Raw genomic sequence first — 17334 nt, forward strand, 5'->3', positions numbered from 1 at the left:
GTATTAAGGAGGGCACATGTTGTGATGAGCACTGGGTGTTACAGGTAACTAATGAATCACTGAACACTACATTAAAATCTGCTGATGTACTGTATGTTGGCTAATGAATTTAAATTTTAAAAACTAAATTAAATAAAAATAATAGAAACATAAAACCAAGGCAGGAACTATATATAACCCAGAGGGCTCCGTGTTCCTGGAGGCTGAGTTAGCAGCCATGGCCACGGTCTCTGGAGGTCAAGGGACTGGAGGTCTGACAGGTGGCTCAGTGCACCCTGAACCCTGAAGCCCCATGGCCATGGCAAGGGGCACAGACTGGGAGGGAAGACCCAACCAGAGGCCATCCTGGCTCCAGGCTGCTGTAGGACCATTCTAAGCCCCACCAGGCAGTGTTTGCCTAGAACCAGGAAAAAAACGTTTCCCCTTGATTGTTTTTTTAAAAGATGGCTGCTCAGCATTGACACGGGAAAAACATCCAACATAAAACTGGAGCCGTCACAGCTCCAAATGACCCAGAAGTTATCAAAATGTAGTGACCCCAAAGAGAGGACCTTGTGTTGCCAGGCAGGCCTCCTGTGTGCCGGTGCAGCTGGGTGCCCAGGACATGCCCGTGTGGGCAGTGCTGGGCTCCAAGGTCTTCCTCAAGGGAATAGAAGTAGGAATCTGGTATGACAGCTCTGCTCAGGACAGCATCTCCTGATGGAGACGGTGACATCCCCTCATGGGTCTGGGATGTTCTAGTGATTTTTGGGCACAGCCTGAATCTCAGCTTCTTCATGAAGGACAGGTAGGCAGCACAGCCCCCACGGGTCCCACAGGTCCTCTGGGGATAGCATCTTGCTGGGCTTGTGGTACAGCAGGTACCTCTTCAAGTGGCTCTCATCACACCACATAACCTCAATCCCATTGGCCAGGTTGACCCCCATTGCCTGGAGACAGGCCAAGGTCAGTTGGTGAACCTCTACTACCAACCCCCCACAAAAGGCCCCTATGTAGTAAATATTGCCCTGGTCCCTGGGGATGTTGCCTGGAAATGTGGCTGGTGCTGAGACCTGAAGTCTTCATGAGCCATCCAGTAGAATCTGGGGTACAGGGTGCCAAAGAAGGCGGACAGGATCTCCATGCCCATATGATCACAGAACTTCATGTCCACATCCACGCACACCAGGTCGTCCACCTCACAGAGGAAGGACTGCTCACAGAAGCAGCTGACCATCGCCATGCGCTGCGTGGACATGGACAATCCTGCCAGTGTGGGGTGCCAGGGACCTCGAGGACCACCACCCTTCAGACCTCCCAGAGGTGCACACGGGCCTGGCAGCCCGCTGGCTGGTGATGACCTAGTAGGTGACTCTGTGTCTCACCATGATGGGCTTCTCTGCCCTCTGCAGAAACAGCTCCAGGAAGACCACCTATCTACAGGGATGAGGGACAAGGTGGGAGGAAGGTCACTGTCAGAGGCTGGCAGCAGGACCCCAGAGCTGGTGGCCATGGACATGTGCACATTCTTCAAGGGGACAGGCCCTAAGTTGCTTTAAGCAACAGTCACTCTCCCAGCCTGTCCTGAGCAAGTCTGCTCATGGGACCTCCCTACCTTCTGCTCCCAGAGATGGGGGCCATCAGTACCCTATCATACAAAGGGGAGCCTGAGGCTTCAGAGGCAGGAAACCAACCCCACAGTCAGCATTCTGAAGCCAGAAACACTCCCCCTGTGCCGAGCTCCCAAGCAAATCCTGCAGGTGCCCTCCCCTGGCCGACCCCCTGCAGCTCCTGTCCTCACCTGCCAGGAGTGGAGCACATTTGGGCACAGCCCTCCTTTCTATAGCCTACAGACTGGATAGAATCAGGAAGGCTGGTCACCTTCCCCACTTTGTTTGAGTGGGCTGTCGCTGGCCCCCACAGAGCTATTTCCACCCCCTATAGGGTTTTCCCTTGAAGATTATTGGGCCTCTTGCTGACAAGGTCCATCAGTCAACCACTGCTATTCCTAGGAGTCTGTCAACCTCAAAATCCTCCAGATAAGGAATCAGGTCCAGCTTTGTCACCAAGGGTGATGAGCCCCTCTGAGACAGATTTTTCTTTAGGTTTTATTTATTTATTTGACAGAGAGAGAGACAGCTAGAGAGGGAACACAAGCAGGGGAAGTGAGAGGGAGAAGCATGCTCCCTCCTAAGCAGGGAACCTGACATGGCGGGCTTCGATCCCAGGGCCCTGGGATCACGACCTGTGCCAACAAGAGAGACTTAATGTCTAAGCCACCCAGGCACCCTGAGACTGATTTTTTTTCCACACAGACACCAAGGCTACTTCCCTGTGAATGCCCCATATCTGGCAGGTTAGTAAATCACTCACACAGGGAAAGTGGGAACTACATTAAAATAGGGGACAAGGCCACACACACCCACCAGATACAAGTCAGGTCACTGGGGAGAAGTCCAGGTCTAGCCAACAGGGGAACAAGGCAGACATGAAACAGGGGAGAGAAGAGTGCCCCTGGCAGAGGGCAGAGAGAATGTAAAGGCCTGGAGTCAGGCCTGTGGCACATGTGGAAGGACCACACACCTGGGGGGGCCCATGGGGTTGGGGGATTCACTGGGAAAGGTGAGGCTGGAGAGGATGGGCAACCGGGGAGTGGATCACAGAGAGGCTCAAAGGTGATGTTCTGAAAAGATCACTCTGGTTACTGGGGAAGACTGGGCTCTGTACAGCAGAGGACAGGGAGGCCCTAACCCTAACCCCTAATCCTAACCCCACCCTAACCCTAATCGAACACCATGCTCAATTTTAAGGACCGATAGCTCTACTCTGAAATCACAAACAAGTCCATCATGCTGGCTTTTACTCCTTGCTCAGTATTGTACTGAAAGTTCTATGCAGAACAGTAAGGTAAGAAACAAGGAATCCACATGTGAAAGAAAACAGTAGAACTAGGTCAGTTCAGAGACCAGAGATGCCATCATTTTATGTAGAGAGCTTCCTAAAGAATCAACAAAAAATGATTACAGCCAGTTCCCTAATTCTGCAAAGTTACAGGACAAAATATCAAGACACAAAAATGTCTCTTATTTGTATACACTAGCAACGAATTATCCAAAAAGGAATTTAAGAAAACAATTCCATTTTAGGGAACACCAACATTGACAAAATACTTAGGAATAGACGTCATCAAGGTGTATGTCTTGTACACCAAAAGTTACAAAAAATTGCTGAAAGAAAGTCAGGGAAACCTAAATAAATCTGAGGACACCCATGGTGATGAAAAGGCTATTGATAAGATGGCAACAGTACCCAGTGCAATGTGGAAATTCAATGTGTTCCCAAGAAATTTCACAAAGGCCTTTGGGAAGAATTATACAAGCTAATCGTAACAGTCATAAGGAATTTTAAGGGACCACAAGATAGCCAAAACAATCTTGAAAAAGAAAATGAAAGGTGAAAGGTCATACTTTCAAAGTTCAAATCTTAATACAAAGCAATGTAAATAAAACATTGTGATACTGTTGTAAAGGTATGCATATACCCTGAAACAAGTAATACATTCTATGTGAATTAATTGAATATAAATTGTAGCAATTTTTTAAATAAATGAAGTAAAAAAATATCTTAAGTGTGCATAGAGATCAGTGGGATTTAACAGAGAGCCCAGAAATAAACCCTTTCATCTATGGTCCTCTGAATTTTGACAAGGGTGGACAATATTACACTGTGGGGACAGAATGGTCTTTTCAACAAAGGGTGAGAGACAATCAGCTATCCATGTACAGAGGAATGGAACTGGACCCTTACCTTAAACCACATATAGACATTAACTCAAAGTAAGTTAAAGGCTTACATGTAAGAGGTAAAATGATAAACTCTAGAAGAAACAAATGGGGATCAGTCTTCATTACCTTGGATTTAGCAATGCTTTTAGATGTGACACCAAAGCATAAGAAGGGAAAGAAAAAACTAGATAAAATAATATCCTCAAAATTAAAGATCTGTCCTGGGCGCCTGGGTGGCTTAGTTGGTTAACCATCTGATGCTTAATTTTGGCTTAGATCATGATCTCAGTGTCATGAGATTGAGCACCACATCAGGCTCCACACTGATTGTGGGGCCTGCTTAAGATTCTCTTTCCTTCTCCCTTTGCCCTTGTCCACTTGCACACACTCTCTCACTCACTCTTAAAAAAGAAATTGTACAAAAAATTTAAAAATCTTTGTATATCACAAGATACTTTCCAGAAAGTGAAAAGACAGCCCCAGGAAATATTTGTACCTTATTTATCTAATAAGAGTCTGTTGCCCAGAATATATAAAGAGCTTCTACAACACCTCAACAAAAAGACAACCCCATTTTAAAAATGGACAAAGGAAAAAAAAATGGACGAAGGACTTGGATAGACCCTCCTCCAGAAAAATCATACAAATGGTGAATGGCACATGAATAGATGTTAAACATCATTAGTCTTTAGGGAAATGAAGATTTAAACCAGTTAGATGTCCTTTTACATGAGTAGAATCACTATGGTCAAGAAAACTAAAAATAACAAAAAGATGTTGAGAAACTGAAATCATTAAGCCTCAGTTGTGGAAAATGGTGCATTCTACATGTAAAATAGCTTGGCATTTATTCGAATAGATCAAAGTAGTATTACCATGTTTCAACAATTGTTCTCCTAGATATATACCACCCCCCCAATTAAAAACACTGGTTCAAACAAATAAACAAACAAACAAAAATGTACAGGAATATTCAAAGCAGCAGCATTTCTAATAGGCAAAACCTAGAAAATATGCAAATATCCATCCATGGGGGAAGGGGTAACAACACAGATCTACACTTTGAAATGTCAACAGAAAGGTTCTGCAAACCCACATTCTCACAGGAGCCAAAGGTTAAGGACCTGGGTGACCAAAAGGGGAGGAAGATAGCAAGGAACCAAAAGGACATGTCATGTGTTTGTGAACTGGCCCATTTTTCTACCTGTTGGAAGCAAACATGCCTGACAGAAGGGAGTCACACCTGCACTGGATCATCATTTTGCTACTCTTGAGCATAGCAGAAAATGTTCTGAGCTGGGTGTGGGTGTCGGGGGGAGATGGGCAGCTGGCCACAGATGCTACCTGCCAGGTACCCATAGGACCTGGTCCTCAGCTGAGATGAAACAATAATTATGTTTAGTTATTTATCTCCTGGGACAGGTAATGTGCTCGATGCTGTGGTGACAATATCCTCGCCCATTTTATTTATTTTTTTAATTCACTTTGGGCAGGTAAGATTGACATACAAAAAGCTGCCCATAGTTACTGTATGCAACTTGACATTGACATAATATCTAGTTAAGATATCTTGATGTAGAATATCGCTTATAAATTAGAGGATGGTTTTTAGGAGTTAAGGAATTCAGGGACCAACCTTCTTCTGTCTTATTCTCTCTTGAATCTAAGTTGGAATACATTTGGCCACGTGCTATCTGGAGAGTGGCCACACGGGGGCAACAGAGGGTAAACATTGGCACAAACCCCACTGCAAAGCTAATTCTTCCTTCATCCAGTCAAGCCTTGTTCATTCAGCGTTTACAGATCATAGTATAGATTATGAAAAGTGTGACTTGGTTGATTTTTTAAAAAACCAAACTAATTCTTTAAACCTGTTAAAAATAGAAGATGTTTCCAAAAATCTCAGACTTGGCCAGCAGATGAAGGCCCAGGGGCCTGGGAAAAGGTGATGACTATTGAATATATTCAGGTTTATTTAGGAAACAAGGATGACTTCTATTCTACTTCTTTTCAGAAAGAATTCGTGTCAACTACCAGCACTGAATCCACACAAAATAGTGCTGCTCAGAGGAAAACAAAAGGAGAATCAACTTCCAGAAGCAGAGAAAGAGCCACACTCAGGAACCAAGAAGACATACCACGGAGGCTCTGCTCAGGCCAATTTGCAGTCTGTAGATCCTCTGGAGCTAGAATGCCCCCAGTGCCCCAGGGGTCGTGGGTCAGGCAGAGCACACATCCTGATGCTGCACTGGGGTAATTCGCGATAAGTCTCCTGGTCCCTTCCTCCATGAGACACCCACTACCCCCTGACTACTCCAACCTGCTTCTTGGAACTCCAATTCCCCTTTCTGACCCCATCGTGCACTTTTCCTATCACCGCCATAGTATAGAGTATGTTTAAAACTACATACTATTGAGGAGGAGTCAAGATGGCAGAGAAGTAGCAGGCTGAGACTACTTCGGGTAGCGGGAGATCAGCTAAATAGCTTATCTAAAGATTGCAAACACCTACAAATCCAATGGGAGATTGAAGAGAAGAAGAACAGCAATTCCAGAAACAGAAAATCAACCACTTTCTGCAAGGTAGGACTGGCGGAAAAGTGAATCCAAAGCGACGGGAAGATAGACCGCGGGGGGAGGGGCCGGCTCCCGGCAAGCGGCGGAGCAACGGAGCAAAATCAGGACTTTTAAAAGTCTGTTCCGCTGAGGGACATCGCTCCAGAGGCTTAACTGGGGTGAAGCCCAGGCGGGGTCAGCGCGGCCTCAGCTCCCGCAGGGTCGCAGAAGGATCGGGGGTGTCTGAGTGTCGCAGAGCTTACCGGTATTAGAACGGGGAAGCCGGCTACAGAGACAGAGCCGAGGAGTGACTCTCAGCTCGGGGTTGCCTTGAACCGGTCGCAGGCTCGGTCAGCTCGGAGCGCGGCCGGAGGCCAGGGTGGCGGGAGTCATTGGGTGTGTTCTCTGAGGGCGCACTGAGGAGTGGGGCCCCGGGCTCTTGGCTCCTCCGGGCCGGAGACCGGGAGGCCGCCATCTTTATTCCCGTCCTCCGGACTCTACGGAAAGCGCTGAGGGAACAAAAGCTCCCGAAAGCAAACCCAGCAAACCGGAGCGGATTACTCAGCGCGGCCCCGGGTAAGGGCGGTGCAACTCCGCCTGGGGCAAAGACGCTTGAGAATCACTACAACAGGCCCCTCCCCCAGAAGATCAACGGGAAACCCAGCCAGGACCAAGTTCACCTACCAAGGAGAGCGGCGGAATTCCAGAGGAGAAGAAAGCAAAGCACGGAACTCATGGCTTTCTCCCCATGATTTTTTAGCCTTGCAGTTAATTTAATTTTTTTTCTCTTTTTCAATTTTTTTTCTTTTTCTCTTCTTCTGCTAAATTTTTTTTAACTCTTACCGTTTTCTTTTTTTAACGTTTTTTAAATAGTTTATCTAATATATATATATTTTTTCCTCTTTTTATATTTTTTCTTTATCGGCTTTCTTTTTTTTAATAGTTTCTTTTTTTTTCTTTTTCTTTTTTTTTTTCTTTCTTTGTTTCTGAACCCCTTTTTATCCCCTTTCTCCCCCCTCACAATTCGGGATCTCTTCTGATTTGGTTAAAGCATATTTTCCTGGGGTTGTTGCCACCCTTTTAGTATTTTACTTGCTCCTTCATAAACTCTTATCTGGACAAAATGACAAGGCAGAAAAATTCACAACAAAAAAAAGAACAAGAGGCAGTACCAAAGGCTAGGGACCTAATCAATACAGACATTGGTAATATGTCAGATATAGAGTTCAGAATGACGATTCTCAAGGTTCTAGCTGGGCTTGAAAAAGGCATGGAAGATATTAAAGCAACACTCTCGGGAGATATAAAAGCCCTTTCTGGAGAAATAAAAGAACTAAAATCTAACCATGTTGAAATCAAAAAAGCTATTAATGAGGTGCAATCAAAAATGGAGGCTCTCACTGCTAGGATAAATGAGGCAGAAGAAAGAATTAGCGATATAGAAGACCAAATGACAGAGAATAAAGAAGCTGAGCAAAAGAGGGACAAACAGCTACTGGACCACGAGGGGAGAATTCGAGAGATAAGTGACACCATAAGACGAAACAACATTAGAATAATTGGGATTCCAGAAGAAGAGGAAACAGAGAGGGGAGCAGAAGGTATATTGGAGAGAATTATTGGAGAGAATTTCCCCAATATGGCAAAGGGAACAAGCATCAAAATCCAGGAGGTTCAGAGAACCCCCCTCAAAATCAATAAGAATAGGTCTACACCCCGTCACCTAATAGTAAAATTGACAAGTCTTAGTGACAAAGAAAAGATCCTGAAGGCAGCCCGGGAAAAGAAGTCTGTAACATACAATGGTAAAAAATATTAGATTGGCAGCAGACTTATCCACAGAGACCTGGCAGGCCAGAAAAAGCTGGCATGATATATTCAGAGTACTAAATGAGAAAAACATGCAGCCAAGAATACTATATCCAGCTAGGCTATCATTGAAAATAGAAGGAGAGATTAAAAGCTTCCAGGACAAACAAAAACTGAAAGAATTTGAAAATACCAAACCAGCTCTACAGGAAATATTGAAAGGGGTCCTCTAAGCAAAGAGAGACCCTAAAAGTAGTAGATCAGAAAGAAACAGAGACAATATACAATAACAGTCACCTTACAGGCAATACGATGGCACTAAATTCATATCTCTCAATACTTACCCTGAATGTGAATGGGCTAAATGCCCCAATCAAAAGACACAGGGTATCAGAATGGATAAAAAAACAAAAACCATCTATATGTTGCCTACAAGAAACTCATCTTAAACCCGAAGACACCTCCAGGTTTAAAGTGAGGGGGTGGAAAAGAATTTACCATGCTAATGGACATCAGAAGAAAGCAGGAGTGGCAATCCTTATATCAGATCAATTAGATTTTAAGCCAAAGACTATAATAAGAGATGAGGAAGGACACTATATCATACTCAAAGGAACTGTCCAACAAGAAGATCTAACAATTTTAAATATCTATGCCCCTAACGTGGGAGCAGCCAACTATATAAACCAATTAATAACAAAATCAAAGAAACACATCGACAAGAATACAATAATAGTAGGGGATTTTAACACTCCCCTCACTGAAATGGACAGATCATCCAAGCAAAAGATCAACAAGGAAATCAAGGCCTTAAATGACACACTGGACCAGATGGACATCACAGATATATTCAGAACATTTCATCCCAAAGCAACAGAATACACATTCTTCTCTAGTGCACATGGAACATTCTCCAGAATAGATCACATTCTTGGTCCTAAATCAAGTCTCAACCGGTATCAAAAGATTGGGATCATTCCCTGCATATTTTCAGACCACAATGCTCTGAAGCTAGAACTCAATAACAAGAGGAAATTTGGAAAGAACCCAAATACATGGAGACTAAACAGCATCCTTCTAAAGAATGAATGGGTCAACCAGGAAATTAAAGAAGAATTGAAAAAATTTATGGAAACAAATGATAATGAAAACACAACGGTTCAGAATCTGTGGGACACAACAAAGGCAGTCCTGAGAGGAAAATATATAGCGGTACAAGCCTTTCTCAAGAAACAAGAAAGGTCTCAGGTACACAACCTAACCCTACACCTAAAGGAGCTGGAGAAAGAACAAGAAAGAAACCCTAAACCCAGCAGGAGAAGAGAAATCATAAAGATCAGAGCAGAAATCAATGAAATAGAAACCAAAAAAACAATAGAACAAATCAACGAAACTAGGAGCTGGTTCTTTGAAAGAATTAATAAGATAGATAAACCCCTGGCCAGACTTATCAAAAAGAAAAGAGAAAGGACCCAAATAAATAAAATCATGAATGAAAGAGGAGAGATCACAACGAACACCAAAGAAATACAGACAATTATAAGAACATACTATGAGCAACTCTACGCCAACAAATTTGACAATCTGGAAGAAATGGATGCATTCCTAGAGACATATAAACTACCACAACTGAACCAGGAAGAAATAGAAAGCCTGAACAGACCCATAACCAGTAAGGAGATTGAAACAGTCATCAAAAATCTCCAAACAAACAAAAGCCCAGGGCCAGACGGCTTCCCAGGGGAATTCTACCAAACATTTAAAGAAGAACTAATTCCTATTCTCCTGAAACTGTTCCAAAAAATAGAAATAGAAGGAAAACTTCCAAACTCATTTTATGAGGCCAGCATCACCTTGATCCCAAAACCAGACAAGGATCCCAACAAAAAAGAGAACTACAGACCAATATCCTTGATGAACACAGATGCAAAAATTCTCGCCAAAATACTAGCCAATAGGATTCAACAGTACGTTAAAAGGATTATTCACCACGACCAAGTGGGATTTATTCCAGGGCTGCAAGGCTGGTTCAACATCCGCAAATCAATCAATGTGATACAACACATTAATAAAAGAAAGAACAAGAACCATATGATACTCTCCATAGATGCTGAAAAAGCATTTGACAAAGTACAGCATCCCTTCCTGATCAAAACTCTTCAAAGTGTAGGGATAGAGGGCACATACCTCAATATTATCAAAGCATCTATGAAAAACCCACTGCAAATATCATTCTCAATGGAGAAAACTGAAAGCTTTTCCGCTAAGGTCAGGAACACGGCAGGGATGTCCGTTATCACCACTACTATTCAACATAGTACTAGAAGTCCTAGCCTCAGCAATCAGACAACAAAAGGAAATTAAAGGCATCCAAATCGGCAAAGAAGAAGTCAAACTATCACTCTTTGTAGATGATATGATACTCTATGTGGAAAACCCAAAAGACTCCACTCCAAAACTGCTAGAACTTGTACAGGAATTCAGTAAAGTGTCAGAATATAAAATCACTGCACAGAAATCAGTTGCATTTCTCTACACCAACAACAAGACAGAAGAAAGAGAAATTAAGGAGTCCATCCCATTTACAATTGCACCCAAAACTATAAGATACCTAGGAATAAACCTAACCAAAGAGACTAAGAATCTATACTCAGAAAACTATAAAGTACTCATGAAAGAAATTGAGGAAGACACAAAGAAATGGAAAAATGTTCCATGTTCCTGGATTGGAAGAATAAATATTGTGAAAATGTCTATGCTACCTAAAGCAATCTACACATTTAATGCAATTCCTATCAAAGTACCATCCATTTTTTTCAAAGAAATGGAACAAATCATCCTAAAATTTATATGGAACCAGAAAAGACCTCGAATAGCCAAAGGAATATTGAAAAAGAAAGCCAAAGTTGGTGGCATCACAATTCCGGACTTCAAGCTCTATTACAAAGCTGTCATCATCAAGACAGCATGGTACTGGCACAAAAACAGACACATAGATCAATGGAACAGAATAGAGAGCCCAGAAATAGACCCTCAACTCTATGGTCAACTCATCTTCGACAAAGCAGGAAAGAATGTCCAATGGAAAAAAGACAGCCTCTTCAATAAATGGTGTTGGGAAAATTGGACAGCCACATGCAGAAAAATGAAATTGGATCATTTCCTTACACCACACACGAAAATAGACTCAAAATGGATGAAGGATCTCAATGTGAGAAAGGAATCCATCAAAATCCTCGAGGAGAACACAGGCAGCAACCTCTTCGACCTCAGCCGCAGCAACATCTTCCTAGGAACATCACCAAAGGCAAGGGAAGCAAGGGCAAAAATGAACTTTTGGGATTTTATCAAGATCAAAAGCTTTTGCACAGCAAAGGAAACAGTTAACAAAACCAAAAGACAACTGACAGAATGGGAGAAGATATTTGCAAATGACACATCAGATAAAGGGCTAGTGTCCAAAATCTATAAAGAACTTAGCAAACTCAACACCCAAAGAACGAATAATCCAATCAAGAAATGGGCGGAGGACATGAACAGACATTTCTGCAAAGAAGACATCCAGATGGCCAACAGACACATGAAAAAGTGCTCCATATCACTCGGCATCAGGGAAATACAAATCAAAACCACCATGAGATATCATCTCACACCAGTCAGAATGGCTAAAATGAACAAGTCAGGAAATGACAGATGCTGGCGAGGATGCGGAGAAAGGGGAACCCTCCTACACTGTTGGTGGGAATGCAAGCTGGTGCAACCACTCTGGAAAACAGCATGGAGGTTCCCCAAAATGTTGAAAATAGAACTACCCTATGACCCAGCAATTGCACTGCTGGGTATTTACCCTAAAGATACAAACGTAGTGATCCGAAGGGGCACGTGCACCCAAATGTTTATAGCAGCAATGTCTACAATAGCCAAACTATGGAAAGAACCTAGATGTCCATCTACAGACGAATGGATAAAGAAGATGTGGTATATATACACAATGGAATACTATGCAGCCATCAAAAGAAATGAAATCTTGCCATTTGCGACGACATGGATGGAACTAGATGGTATCATGCTTAGCGAAATAAGTCAATCGGAGAAAGACAACTATCATATGATCTCCCTGATATGAGGGAGAGGAGATGCAACATGGGGGGTCGAGGGGGTAGGAGAAGAGTAAATGAAACAAGATGGGATTGGGAGGGAGACAAAACATAAGTGACTCTTAATCTCACAAAACAAACTGAGGGTTGATGGGGGGAGGGGGTTGGGAGAGGGGGTGGGGTTATGGATATTGGGGAGGGTATGTGCTATGGTGAGTGTTGTGAAGTGTGTAAACCTGGCGATTCGCAGACCTGTACCCCTGGGGATAAAAATATATGTTTATAAAGCTGTAAAAAAAAAAAAAAAAAAGAAAGGATGAATACCCAAGTTTTGTAGCAACATGGACGGGACTGGAAGAGATTATGCTGAGTGAAATAAGTCAAACAGAGAGAGTCAATTATCATATGGTTTCACTTATTTGTGGAGCATAACAAATAGCATGGAGGACAAGGGGAGATGGAGAGGAGAAGGGAGTGAGGGAAATTGGAAGGGGAGGTGAACCATGAGAGACTATGGATTCTGAAAAACGATCTGAGAATTTTGAAGGGGTGGGGGGTGGGAGGTTGGGGGCACCAGGTGGTGGGTATTGTAGAGGGCACGGATTGCATAGAGCACTGGGTGTGGTGCAAAAATAATGAATATTGTTATGCTGAAAAAATAAAACAAACAAACAAACAAACAAAAAAAACTACATACTATTGTGTATTTAAATTTTTTTTTTTTTTTGTCATGTCGGCTGTGAAAGTATACCTTGTAACATCTATCCTGATGTTGAATCACTTGTTGTGTTGCATGAATTCACTGTGGACTCACAGTCCCCTCACAGCATCAGGGGGCTAGTGTCCTGGGCCAGGTCCTCACTAAGCCGGCTCAGCCGTTGCAGTGAAGGTCTGATCCAGGCACTGCCATTTTTGTGCAAGTAAGACCATACAGCCAAAACCTTGGTTTGGGTTCAGAATTGCTCATGGCCCCTCAGCCACATTGGATGGCATGGGAGCACACCTGAAGACACTTGCTAGTCCAACATTGCCCTGGGAAATTTCTATGGAGCAGCCGTTGTGTCCAATGGGGAACTCAATAGGATCAGGGAGGATGGGAGTCAGAACTCCTGAGGTAGAATCCATCTTGGAGACTGCCCAGAACTTCCTAGGAGTACGTCCCATAGTCTTAAATGAATCAATTAGTCTAAAAACCTTTCTCATTTTAGAAATGATGAGCCTGGAGCTTGAGGAAGTGACTGTCCTAGGTCATACTGGAAATCAGTGAAAGAGCCAGACTGAGAGGTGGGATGACCTCCAGCATGATTCCCCAGAGTGGCTTTACCTAGAGCCACAATCACCCATTTATCTTTCCTGGACTCCCAGACTCTCATGGGACTCTTCGTGAGGCATATTCTGGGAACAAAGTTCATGTCAGTGCCACAGAAGACCTTGACACTGTTTATAACGAGACTCTGTGATGTCAATGAGTCCCAAGCATAGCCCATCTCAGAGTTTGTCTGCAAAGACACAGTGGGAACCCACATTTTGACAGAGGGTAGAGGTGGATGGGAAAAGCTAGGGAAAGAGGGGGTGCTCACATCACATCTAGCCCCAGATGACACGGTGGTATCCAGCAGGACAAGACCTCTAAATGCCCCCCAGCGCCTTCACAGAACTCACCCCTAAGGTTTGAAGCTGAGCTTCATACATGGGTCATGAGCACTCTGGCTAGCTGAGGGAAGCATGACGTAGGACATAAGAAAACCAAAGGCTTGACAGTTGTGTACTCATGCAGCAGTAGATTTCTCCAAATATATTCTGAAATGGTAAAAAATTCACTGGTAAAACGTGGATATTTTTTATTAAAAAGAAACCCATACTTGTTCAATTCATAAATATTTATGGAGTATCTACTTAGTGCAAATGTATAGCTCTAGTCCCACCTGGGAGCTTGCAAAGAGGGTGGGATATAATCAATGGATCAACAATAGGAAGGAATGCAGGCTAAGGACGAAGAGAGCATCCTATTCAAAGAGGCCCATTAAGGAAGCCCACTGAGAAGATACTTTTCAGCCAACACCAGAAAGACAGGGCCAGCGAATCCATCTGTGAGAAGAGTGACAGAGCAACTTGATTTTTAAAGATTTTGACCAGAAAACATTAATGTCAAGAAATATTTTCTTAAGTGTTGCTTTAGAACATTTGGTTCTTCTCTATACCTATTTGGGCTACATGCTAACCTTTACTCACTGTAAAATACTCTAAGAAAATGTCTTATTTAAGCATGGACATCTGTATTAAAAGGCAAATAAACTAACCCTTGCAAAAAAAAAAAAATCTTGTTCTGCCCGTGAAGGAATGAAGTAAAATGGTTCACTGTAGGAAAAGAAAATATGGTGGTTCCTTAAAATATTAAACACAGAATTCCAGTGCAGCCTATATGCCCCCTAAAACTGAAAGTAGAAGAACCCTTATTCAGAGCAGCATTTCTCACAGCAGCCAAAAGGTGGAAGCAATGCAAGTGTCCACCGACAGATGAATGGATAAACAAAATATGGTTTATACACAATAGAACATGATTCGGCCTTAAAAATGAAGTGAGTTCTGACACAGGCTACAACACGTGTTGAACCTGGAAGTCATTACACTGAGTGAAATCAGCCAGTCACAGAAGGACAGATACTGTATGATCCCACTTGGGTGAGGTGTCTTGGGACACAAGGCTGGATGTGGCTGCAGGGGCTGAAGGGAAATGGCAATGGGGAGTTGGTGTTTCATGCATACAGGCTCCCTCAGATAGAATGAAAATGTTCTAGAGAATGACACACGACCATGAGAACTCAACTAAGGCCAGAGAACTGTGTACCTGAAAAGTTTTAAGGGGATCAATGTTCTTATGTTTAGTCACCATGAAAAAGTGAATGAAGGACTGATGCATGTCACAACGTGACTGGACAGTGAAAACAGTCTCAGTGACATTAGCCATATAGAATTACCACTCAGATTGGAGCCGTCTGTGTTCCTGAAATCCATAAAGGTTACCCAAAAAAGGGAAAGTTGTGGAAGAAGTTCCAGAAGAAGAAAACTGGATCCAAATAGAGAAGACACTTCCGACTGTTGGGCAGGTGGTGACAGCTAAAGTGGGCCTGTGGTCTGGGTTCAAATGTGGGCACCGTCATGATTTCCTCACTTGGGGTTACGTGGTGGTTCCGCGGGATAGTGCCCCTGTTTGGGGTAAAATGCACTGAAGTAACCCATGTGAAGTGGCAAATGTGGTAAAGAAATGACAGCTGGGGAGTCTGAGTGTGGAGATAAAGCGTATTTGTGCTGCTGTGGAAAGTTACTGCAGATTTGAAATCACCACAGAGTAAATGACTCTTCCAAACATTCATGTCAGCACCACGTCACAGAAGCAGAGAGGACATCAGACTCGGGGGTGGAGGCCACGCCCTGCCAGATCCAGTTCGCCCACCATGGAGAGACCACTAACCATTGGAGGAGGCCACATATTAGCAAGAGACTTGTGGGAGGATTAAACAGGGGACCCCTGTGTCCAGGGTGCAGTAGAAGCAGTGGGATTGGAATTCCAATTCTCCACAACACTCCACAACAACCTGGCTAGAACTGTGAAAAAGCATGAAGGGAAGCCTCAGTAAAGTGGACTGGGGACACCAGAAGGGGAGGCTGGAAGGGGGCACCTGGCACTCAGTGCTGTTACAGACCCCACATTACAATCCCCCACAGGGGAGACTCATCCATTCCAGACCCCACAGGGGAAGCCGGAGAGTTCATCTCCTACAAGAGATCCACCATCCCCTCACCTCGGCCAGTGAGAATCCTCCATCACCCCGAGCCCCTCCCTTTCTCCAGTGGACTTTCCTTCCAAGCGACCCTCCCAAGTTCTTCCTCCTTCTCCATGAAAAGATGTTCTTCTCCTTTGTTTCTTGCACTTGCCTGTGATGTGACCATAGCTTGCTCATCCCAAATAAACCCATTTTTCTGGTCAAGTAACTGGCAGTTTAAGGTGAACAGAACTAATAAATTCAAGAAACTTGCAAACAGCAAAATCAATATACACAAATCAATTGCATTTTTACGTATTCCAAAGGCACCATCATAAAGAGACTACTGAGAACAATCTCATTTACTACTGCATCCAAAAGAACAAGATACCTAGGAGTCCCCTGAACCAACGGGGTGACAGACCTTTCCTCTGACAGCTGTGAGACACTGATGACAGACAGGGAGGGAGGCACACGCAGGTGGGAAGACACTGTGCTCAGGGAAGAACCTACACTGTGAAGATACCTGCTCTCCACAAAGCCTCTACAGAGTCTGCACTGTAGTTCCAGAACTTCCAGGCTCTGGACCAACCCTGAAGTGGGTGTGGACATGGGAAGGATCCTACAGGGCCAAGGCGGGGGGAGCACAAGCACCAAGGTGGGCATCTGCTCCCTGACTGAAGACTGTCTGAGGAGCCTCAGGAACTGAGTCCACATATGCACAAACACAGACATGGGACCCGGGGCGCGCACATGAGCCCAGAAAGGGGAGACCCCACAGCCATGCGCACAGCACCCTGGGAAGCCATGTCACCACACACAAAACCACGGAAACCCCAGTGTCTACGCAACACGGCCTTCCTCCATGGGGTCCTGAGACCACACACCCCCTCGCCAGTCCCCACTCAGGTGGCTTCTCCTCACCTTCTCCTCCAGCAGCCAGTCCTGAGTGGGCTGGACTGCTGTCAGTGTGGATGTAATCCCACGTCCTCCACAGTGGGTCCTGTCAGTGTGGATGCAGACCCAGATCCTCCCCAGCTTGTCCTGTCAGTGTGGGACCAGCCCCATGTCCTCCAGAAGTCTCCACAGTGAGTACTGAGGAGGCCAGACTCCTTTCCCAGCTGTGGCTGCGCAGGCCAGGCTCAGGGCAGGAGCTGGCTCCTGCACCCTCTGCAGGTGGGGGAGGCAGTGTAGGACTAGGGAGCTCACCCTTCAATGGAAGCACCGGCTCCCTCCCGCGGGTCCAGCTGAAGCCATTTCATTCTGGAAATTCAAGCCGCATGGAGCCCAATATCCTCCAACTTCTCCAAAAATAGCTAAGAAACAATGAATTGGAAACAATAT

The 17334-nt window shown here is 44.3% G+C and overlaps 1 pseudogene; it reads right to left on the reverse strand.

Moving 5' to 3' along the window:
- Positions 1-737: 737 nt before the first annotated feature.
- Positions 738-17334, reverse strand: part of LOC125094047 (histo-blood group ABO system transferase-like) — a 39893-nt pseudogene continuing 23296 nt past the window's right edge.

This window comes from Lutra lutra, chromosome 2 (genome assembly GCF_902655055.1).
Source record: "Lutra lutra chromosome 2, mLutLut1.2, whole genome shotgun sequence".
Classification (NCBI taxonomy): domain Eukaryota; kingdom Metazoa; phylum Chordata; class Mammalia; order Carnivora; family Mustelidae; genus Lutra; species Lutra lutra.